The 9,106-nt window shown below is 51.9% G+C and overlaps 1 protein-coding gene across 1 annotated transcript in view; it reads left to right on the top strand.

Moving 5' to 3' along the window:
* Window positions 1-163: 163 nt before the first annotated feature.
* NRXN2 (neurexin 2) overlaps window positions 164-9,106 on the top strand; it is a 90,935-nt gene continuing 81,992 nt past the window's right edge. Inside the window, exon 1 of the mRNA XM_005864447.2 lies at window positions 164-182. The gene's annotated coding sequence lies outside the window, so the exon portion shown is untranslated. The remainder of the gene's footprint in view (window positions 183-9,106) is intronic.

Here is a 9,106-nt window from a genome sequence, read left to right as displayed (position 1 = left end):
GGGGGGTTGCGCGGCGGTGACGCGCGCTCCGGGACCGTGGGAATCGAGGGTTTCTTTCCCACAAAGTTGGCAGGGTCGAAAGTGAAGGAAGAATGCGGGAAAGGGTGGCTGAGGCTTCTGCTCGTGGTTGGGAGATGACGGATTTGCTGAGGGACGAAAACATGGCTGGTCGTTTCTCCCGGGTGAGAGACAGGGAGTGGGAGCTTCTGTTTTAAACATCCAGCCCTTTCCAGCCTGGGCTGTGGAAGGGGGACTGGTGTCTGGAGGAGGCTGGCGTATGGACTCGAGTATGGAGTATGGAATCGGGAGGTTGAAGGGAGGGGCAGCTTCCGCCAGCTCCCCAGCTGCCAGGGGCAGAGAGGGGTGAGGTGAGGGGACTAGGTGGGGGGTGGCCCCAGGCCTGGGTGGGCTTTGGTTTTAGTGGGGGTGGGGGAAGGAGGGACTTTGAGGCGCTTGTACTTTGGTCTGGCTGGGGAGTGGGGAGCGCGTCCCCATCTCCTTCACCCCTGCTCAGTGGCAGCTGTTTTCTGCAGATAGTGTGGACAGGCATGCTTTCCTCGCCCTCAGCACCCCTTTCCTCTCCCTCAGCACCCCTTTCCTCTCCCTCAGCACCCCTTTCCTCTCCCTCAGCACCCCTCGGAGCTGTGGCCTCCTAGCAGTTGTGTGTGTCTGCCCCAAGAGGTTGTCTTTGGGGAGCGTGTGCATCTGCACGTGTGTGCCAACAATCTAGTGTGGCCCTGGGACTGCTTTGGGGGTGGGAGCCAAACGAAGTGTGTGCCTCCGCGTGAAGGTTGTCCGGCCCGGGAGGAGCTGCGCCTGCAGGTGTAGCCTTGAATCTGGGAACTCTGGACTCGCCCAGGACTGTGATTGTGTATCTGTAGCTGGGGTAGAGGAAGACATAAGGAAGGTTTGTGGGGTTATGCGAACAAGGTTGTGGGATATGCCTTCAGGAACTGTGTTTATTAAGTTAATCTGACACCTTCTCACCTTTTCCCCCAAGGAGCTCAGGTGCTCCCAAAGCTGTGAAACTGTGTGTCTGTGTGTGGTTGCCTGCACGCACAGGCCGTGGGTCTGGCAGTGAGTAGATGTGTGAATGGGACTGTTTGAATAGTAATGTTTACAGATGGAAGCCCAGTGCCTAGTAGAGTGAGGACTACTCACGTGTGAGGGCATGTGCTCGTGTGTAGGTGCCCATGTGTGCATGTGTTTTAATGTGAGGCCTCAGTAAGACACCTGGACTCGATGAGGAATCCTTCTTTCTATGACCTTTGTGTGATTCTGTGGTCCCTATGACTCCTCCCCTTAAAGACTTCTTTTTAAAAAAATATATTTTATTGATTTTTTACAGAGAGGAAGGGAGAGGGATAGAGAGTTAGAAACATCAGAGAGAGAAGCATTAATCAGCTGCCTCCTGCACACCCCCTACTGGGGATGTGCCTGCAACCAAGGTACATGCCCTTGACTAGAATCGAACCTGGGACCCTTCAGTCCGAAGGCTGATGCTCTATCCACTGAGCCAAACTGGTTAGGGCCCCTTAAAGCCTTCTTAAGAAAATAGGACGAACCACCCTTCTAACTTGATGGAAGGGAAATTTGAGCCACAGAGACGCAGGTTATGGTAATTGGTCCACAGTCTCACTGTGCAGAATTGGGCCTGGGTGTATGAAAAACGCAGCCAGAGGCACCCTGGTCAAATGGAGCCCTTGTGTTATTCATTCTCTGAAAGGATTCATCAGCCAGAGGCGTCCAGTGAGCCAAACAAAGTGTGTGCTTCCGAACGAGGGTTGTGTGCTTGTGTGTCTGAGATGCGTTAGAGCACCGGTGTTGAGAGGGACTGTTTTGTGTGTCCCGTGTATATGTGCTGGGTATGTACCAGGTGAATGTCTGTGTCAGCTGTGTTGGAGCTGTGAGAGGCGGCTCCGTATCTGACCCATTGTGTGCGTGTGTGCGTGTTTCATGAAGAAAAGGGGAAGGGAGATATTAGGTGGGAGTCAGACAGCTGGTAGGGGCAGGGTGCTTTCCGTGTGTGTAGTATCTGTTGAGCGAGTGGTGCTTTGTCTGCGATAAAAAGGCAGGGAGACTCATCTCTGTATTCCCTGCACCTAATATAGTACCAGACACTTAGTGGGTGTTTGATAAAGATTTGTGGAGTGAATGAAGAGATATTAATACGTATTTGAAAGAATAAAAGCTGGAGGTGAGGCTGTATATGCACATGAAAATATGCACGTGTATATTTTCAGATGTAAGTGTGCGTGGGCGTGGAGAGGACAGGCACAGCAACAGCTCCAATCCCCCTCCCCACCCCATGACCCCGTTCCCTCTCCTTATATTTTTGTCCCTTATTTTCTGGGCAGCTTTTGTAACCTCCTGTGCTCATTTACACTTCTAGTACATTTTCACCTAGCCAAGGAAGAACGGAATGGGCCCCCCCTCCCCCTCCAGGTATCAGGGTTAAGGAAGGAAGCCTTTAAAGCAGTGGGGTGGGGCCACAACATTAGTAACAAAGAAACAGAATTTCCGGAGGATGAGGCCCAGAAATCAGGATTTTAAAAAGATTCCCAGGTGATTCTAATGTGCAGCCAAGGTTGAGAACCACTGCTTTAAGGGAAGCAGGCCTGGCTCCTGATCTCAGAACTCAGGGCTTCCCTGCAAGCTAGCGTTACTTCATCATTATCTGCTTTGAGTGGTTCTCAACTTTTTCCGAGATTAAGGACATTTCTAAAGTCAGTAATCCACAGTTCCCTTTCCACATAGTAGTTATTTTTATGTCTGTTTATTGTGAAAATAGATGACACAAAGCTACTATGAATTCAGGAGAGCTTCTAGATGACTTTGATGTTATATTTGCCACTGTGGTTAATCAAATACACGTTAGAAAAAATAGTTTTAGCTTTAGCTTTGCATGCAAGACAAACCGATCCGCCTTCAGGTATTTGGTGTGCATATGGATTTGTGGGTCCTTTGGGCTCCCCCTGCCTTCCCATTGGGTGAGAGTCTCCATGCTAGGAAACTTTCTTTTCTCCTCTGGGGTGTCTGGCCACAGGCAATGGAAGACAGAGCTAAGTACGAGCAGCTTTTGTAAACTCCTGTGCTCATTTACACTTCTGAGTGTGTGTTGCTGCTGATTATCTGCCGAAGCTGGGAGAGACGGGAATTTCGTAGTGGTTTTCATGAGAACTCCTCCTCATGCCACTCGTGTGTGTAGAGAAAGGGCTGAAAAGGGACCAAGGAAGAAAGGGCGTGCAGGTGTGTGGGAGACTCCCGAGGAGCGGGGGGCAGAGGTATAGGACAGTGTCAGGCGTGTACCTTGCTTGGGAGAGAACAGGAAACTGTGGTAAAGTGTGTGTTGGCAGGGGGTGGACGCGTGTGTCGCACGTGTGTGTTTTGTAAGTTCGTCGGTGATTTCATTCAACAGGCAGTTTTCAAGGCCTCCTCCGTGACAGGCCCCGAGTTGGGGCTTGAAGGGGAATCAGAGATGAATGAGACACAGCTCCAGGAGCTGTTTAATGGGGGAAGCAGATAAAAACAACAAAAACAGTCCAGTGTGTGGTTACCAGAGCAGATTCTGCGGCTGGACTGCCTGGGCAATGACCTTGGACTTAAATCCTCTCTGCCCTTATCTGTAAAATGGGGACAATAATAGTGCCTATGTTATAGATTTGTTGTGAGAATTAAATAAGCTAAATCTTGTGAAATGCTTAGAATAGCGCCCAGCTTACAGAAAATGCTGTTAAACAACAGCAAAAGGGCAACACGGAAGAGTGCGCTAGATACCCAGAGAGAGGCAGCGAGGCGTGTGGCTTCGTGATTAAACCGCAGACTCCGAGGCTCAGATCTGGGTTTGAATCTGACTTCTCTACTCACCATGAGCCTGTGACAGCAGATGAGTACCTAACCTTCAGACTAATTTTTTTCTAAGTGGGGACGCCCATGCCTACCTCACAGGTGTGTTGTGGGAATTAAATGAGGTCTGACAGATACTACGTGGTGAGTAAGTGGTAGTTACTATTAGAGGCGGAGTGCTCTTGGGGTTTTGATGAACGGGAGAGTTTACAGGTTGGGAGGGTAGGTAATAAAAGGCCTGCTATTTAAGATTGGCCTTGAGAGCTGATTATATGATTTGGGGGAGGTCACTCCAAGCAAAGGAATCAGTGAGAACAAAGGCATGGGAGGGGGGAGTGTAGTCCCGTCTGCAGAGGGGCACAGGGAGTGCAGGGAAAATGGTGGCCTCTGAAGCAGGAGAAGCAGGTTGGGACCAGGTCTTGGAGTTTTGACTTAAGTCCTTCAACCAGCATTTATTGGATGCTGACTGTCTAAAAAGTATGGGCAGATAGAACCAGAAAAAAATTTCGAGCAGGCTGATGAACAATAAGAGCTGTTTTGGAAGCTGGGAGGGAGGTGTAGAATGGATTAGAGGGGGCAGAGTTATGTGGTAGAGAAGTCAGTTGGGAGACAGTTCAGGAAAGAGATGTTGAGGCCCTGCCCCTTGGTTGCCTGGGGGAGTGGCAGGGAAGGGGGTGGCAGCCGTGTTGGTGGCGGTGGTAGTGTGACTGAGCCATCGCTGAGGCTGGACTTGGGGATCTCTGTCTCTTGTATGTGGAGGAGGTGGGAGGGTCCTGAGAGGATGAGACTCCGGATGTGACGGTTGGAAGATGGTGGGGGGGGGGGGGGGGGGAAAGGAAAGGGGGAAGTCAGCAGGGGAGCAGGTTTGGCCGCAGATCATGCATGCGCTGAGTTGGGGTGCCCCTTGGTATTCCTAGACAGCAGTGTCCAGACTGCACCGAGCCCAGAGCTTTGAACTGAAGGCGGGGCTGCAGACGGAGACCTGGGAGTCACATGCGTGGAGCGATAGTATTTGAAGCTCTGGAGTCGGATGAGGTGCCCAAGGAGAAGGTGAAAGACTTCAGAGGCGCATCCAGTTGGGAGGAGGAGGGAGAGGAGCAGCGCAGACAGCGAAGGAGCAGTTGGAACAAAAACAGAGTCAGATCACACAGTCGAGGATGAGAGCGTGGGGCCCGGCAGCTAGTGCGCCTCGCTGGGTGCGGAACGTTTCATCTCATTTCATCCTCACGGCCACCCCTGAGATGCGAGCGCTGGCCTCTGCACCCGCGCCCACTCCGGGACCTGTTGCCCCACCTTTGTCCGCGCTGCCTCCAGAACGGAGCTGTGGCCAGTCGGCTGTGCCCATGGCTACTGCATCTGGTTTATTGGGGTGCTTGGGGATGGCATTTGATCAGATACGAGTAACTGCCCCAGATTTCTCGGGCCACAGCTTCTCCCTTAAGTCACCATGTGATGAGGGTGTTCCTGTACTTGTGGGCCAGCGGTCCCCGCACTGAGAGAGGGCGGTGCAAATCCACCCGGAGAATCTCAGTCTTCTGAGCCCTGGAGGAAGAGCTCGCTCGCCCTTAAGACACACGGCTCACTAACGTTTACATCATTCCGATGGGACTCTCCCGTAGGTTGCACGGCTCCCGCCTCCATAGCAGAGTGCTTGGAGTGTGATTTACCCTCATCCGATGACTCAGGGTGTCGTGACTCCCCTCAGGTACTGCACTGGGTTGTCCCTTCTTTGAGGTTTGAAACGATGCTTGACTGCTGGCATTTTGACTTCTTTCTTTCTTTTTTAAAATATATTTTATTGATTTTTTTACAGAGAGGAAGGGAGAGGGATAGAGAGTTAGAAACATTGAGAGAGAAACATCGATCAGCTGCCTCCTGCACACCCCCTACCAGGAATGTGCCTGAAACCAAGGTACATGCCTTTGGCCGGAATCGAACCTGGGATCATTCAATCCGCAGGCCGACGCTCTATCCACTGAGCCAAACCGGTTAGGGCGACTTCTTTCTTTTTTATTATTATTTTTTTAATTGAAAAAAATTTAATTGATTTTTAGAGAGAGAAGAAGGGAGAGGGAGGAAGGAGGTGGGAGGGGAGAGAGAGAGAGGGAGAGAGAGAGAGAGGGAAACATCGATTGGCTGCCTCCTGCACATCCCCTACTGGGGATCGAGTCCACAACCCAGGCATGTGCCCCGACTGGGAATCGAACCCGAAACCTTTTGGTGCACTGGACAACGCCCAACCAACTGAGCCACACCGGCCAGGGCTGGACTTTTGAATTCTTATCTTAGCCTTTTCTAGTTTTCCCATCTCTGACCTTAGGAGGAGTTGGCAGATAGCAAGTCATCTCCATCGCTCTCTCTCTGTTTGTGAACTTGGAAATCAGCAGCCCAAGCATGGTAGGATGCGTGTCACGAACAGTGGAGTCGGGGTAGGCTCTGAGGTTCTCCCATGAGAAAATGGCAGTTTTGACTGCTCAGAACCGTTTCTCTTCTCTTGTTGTGGTCTTCATCACTGTCCTCAATAACGAATCTGCTGGAGTCACACGCTTGTGTTGGGCAAGACAATACCATCTATGCCCCCTGGTGGGGCAGCACAACCTGCGTGTGTGAAATTGAGTAAAATGAGGTCACGTGTGTGGACCCACTGTCAGCTCTCACATCCGGTACCTGTGGCCCTGACAGTTTCTGTGGTTGGAAATAGCTCGGGGCAGAATGGGACCAACTGCTCAAGAGAGCGGTACAGGGAGTGGCTGCTGTAAGACCGGAGATGAGGGAGACGTTCTCACGGACAGCTCATATGGCAGAATGGCTAAGAGCATGGGCTGCCTGGGTTCGAGTCCCAGCTTTGCTACTTGCTAACTGTGTGAACTTGGGGCACTTTTCTTAATCACATGGTTCTTCAATGTCCTGCTCTGTAAAATGGACGTTATCATGTTGTTTGAGGACTAAATGAGTTCTTGCTCCCATGATTATTAGTCCTAGTGGTCAGGGAAGGCTTCAAGGAGGAGGTGGGACTTGGCCAGATCTTGCAGGATGACTGAGTGAGATTTGCGGGGGTGGGAAGGAAAGCACAGGGCTTTCCCATCAGGAAAAGGCCTAAGTGAGGAGTCTAGTGGACCAGGCAGCGGATGTGAGTCAGGGGCCTCAGGGGGAGGGGGAGGAGACCAAGACCTTTGTGCTTCGTGGGAGATTAAATCAGAACTGTAGATTAAAGGCAGCTTCTAGGAGTCTTGACTTCCAGGCCAAGAATGTAGTTTCACTGGAAGTTTTTGTTGTTGTTTTGTTTTGTTAATCCGCACACGAGGATATTTTTCCATTGATTTTTAGGGACAGTGGAAGAGAGAGGGAATGACAGAGAGGAATGTTGATGTGAGAGAAACACATTGATTGGTTGCCTCCCGCACACACGAACCCTGACCCTGGTTGGGGAGGAGCCTGCAACCGAGGTACGTGCCCTTGACCAGAATTGAACCTGGGACCCTTTAGTCCACAGGCCGATGCTCTATCCACTGAGCCAAACCGGCTAGGGCTCATTGGAAGTTTTAAAGCCAAACAGATTTGGGCTCAGATTTTGACTCTGCCCCTCATGACCAGTATGATCTTGGAAAAGTTTCTTCCACTTTCTGAGCCTTGGTTTTCCCATCTCTACAAGGGAGTAGTATCCACGACCAGGGGGTGGAGGTAAGGAAATGATACAGTACATGGAAACAGCCAGGCATTATGTGAGAAGTGCTTTTTATTATTCATTCAACAAACATAGCCATGTTTTTTCCTGAGCCAGGAACTGCAAGCAGCTAGATATAGAGAGATGAATGAGACATTGTCCTCGCTCCTGGATATCTCACAGTCCAGTCAGGAAGCAGCGATGGAAACACAAGACAGATCCGATAAGTGAAATAAATAATGACACAATGTACATATGGAGAGCTGGCACCGAAGAGGGATGGCTTGCTCTGCCTGGGAGGTCACTTCAGAACACAGACAGAGCTAGACTGACCTGGCCTGAGAGCAAGAGGCGGCTTGTTTATTAGGCTGCTGAGGATGAGAAGAGTGAGGACGGGCAAGGGCGCTTCAAGCTGAAGGAATCCTATGTGCAGAAATGTGGCCCAGTAGGGAAATGGGAAGAAATTGGGTGTGTCTGGAGCCTGGATTGTTGCAGGAAAGGCGGTTGCAGGGAGGTGTGGTCAAACTGTGAATGGACTAGGCCCTGGGAAGCCCTGAAGAGTTTTAAGCAGGGGCGTGACTCGGTTGGACCACTTTGGGCTGTGAGTTGCAGGGTGAAAAGACCTGCTGTAGGGGGAGATTGCTAAGGGGCCTATGAATATTCTGAGGGGAGGATCTGAGGAGGGCCTGGCCTTGGGGCTGTGCTGATGGTGATGGAGGGATGAAAAGGGTTTCTAGGAGCTTAGTTTAGTTTTTGGGTTTAGAAGGTGGCACTGGTGGGCATGAGGGTTGGTATGAAGACAGAGCAGGGCCGATTGCTGGGTGCCTAACCTGACCAGGGAATGTGGGGCGGGGGAGGGCTACGGGGGAGGGTATTGACGTCCATCTGGGACATGTGGAGTGTGAAGAGCCCATGAGACACTCAGTGGGAGCTTTTCTGAAGGCAGGCGGATACATAGATCAAGAGGACAGAAGAGAGGTTTGCACCAGAGTCACTGGAAAGTTCTGAGTGTGTGTGCATGTGTGTGTGTTGTGTGCACGCTGATCACAGCCGTATTTGGCCAGGTGTATCTGGTACCCGTGCCAAGGGAGCCAGGCTGTGGACGGGCAGGGAGACCAACCAGCAGGAGTCTAACGCAGGAAGCCAGGTGAGGGGGAGGCCTCTGGTGACTGGACAAAGGCCAAGGGGGTTTTGTGCTCAGGGGGGTTTTCTGTCCGAAGGAGGTAGGTGATACGGCTGAGCTCACGCGGGCGCACTGAGGCGGATGCGCACCGGCACATGCTGGGGCCGCATGGTGCGTGGCTCACTAGTGGGATCCCTGGAGCCTGGCAGAGTGTGGGTCGCCTCGTGGGTGCTCAAGAAGTGTTGGCTGAAAGCAGGGCCTTTGCCAAACGCAGGTAAGGGGGGTGGAGATGTGGAGTGTGGTGTTAGTGGTGGAGTTGGATGGCAGACAAGTGACTGCTGAGCGGACAGCTGAGGGTGCAGGACTGGCACCCAGAGAAGAGGCGGGGCTGCAGGCACAGTTTCGGGGGGCGGGGGGGGGGGCCCTAAGCCCCAGCAGGGACCTATCACTGAGGAGAAGAGAAGAGGGGGGAG

This window comes from Myotis brandtii, unplaced genomic scaffold (genome assembly GCF_000412655.1).
Source record: "Myotis brandtii unplaced genomic scaffold, ASM41265v1 scaffold187, whole genome shotgun sequence".
Classification (NCBI taxonomy): Eukaryota; Metazoa; Chordata; class Mammalia; order Chiroptera; family Vespertilionidae; genus Myotis; species Myotis brandtii.
The sequence above is the reverse complement of the archived record's forward strand: the minus strand, read 5'-3'. Positions and strand labels throughout refer to the sequence as shown.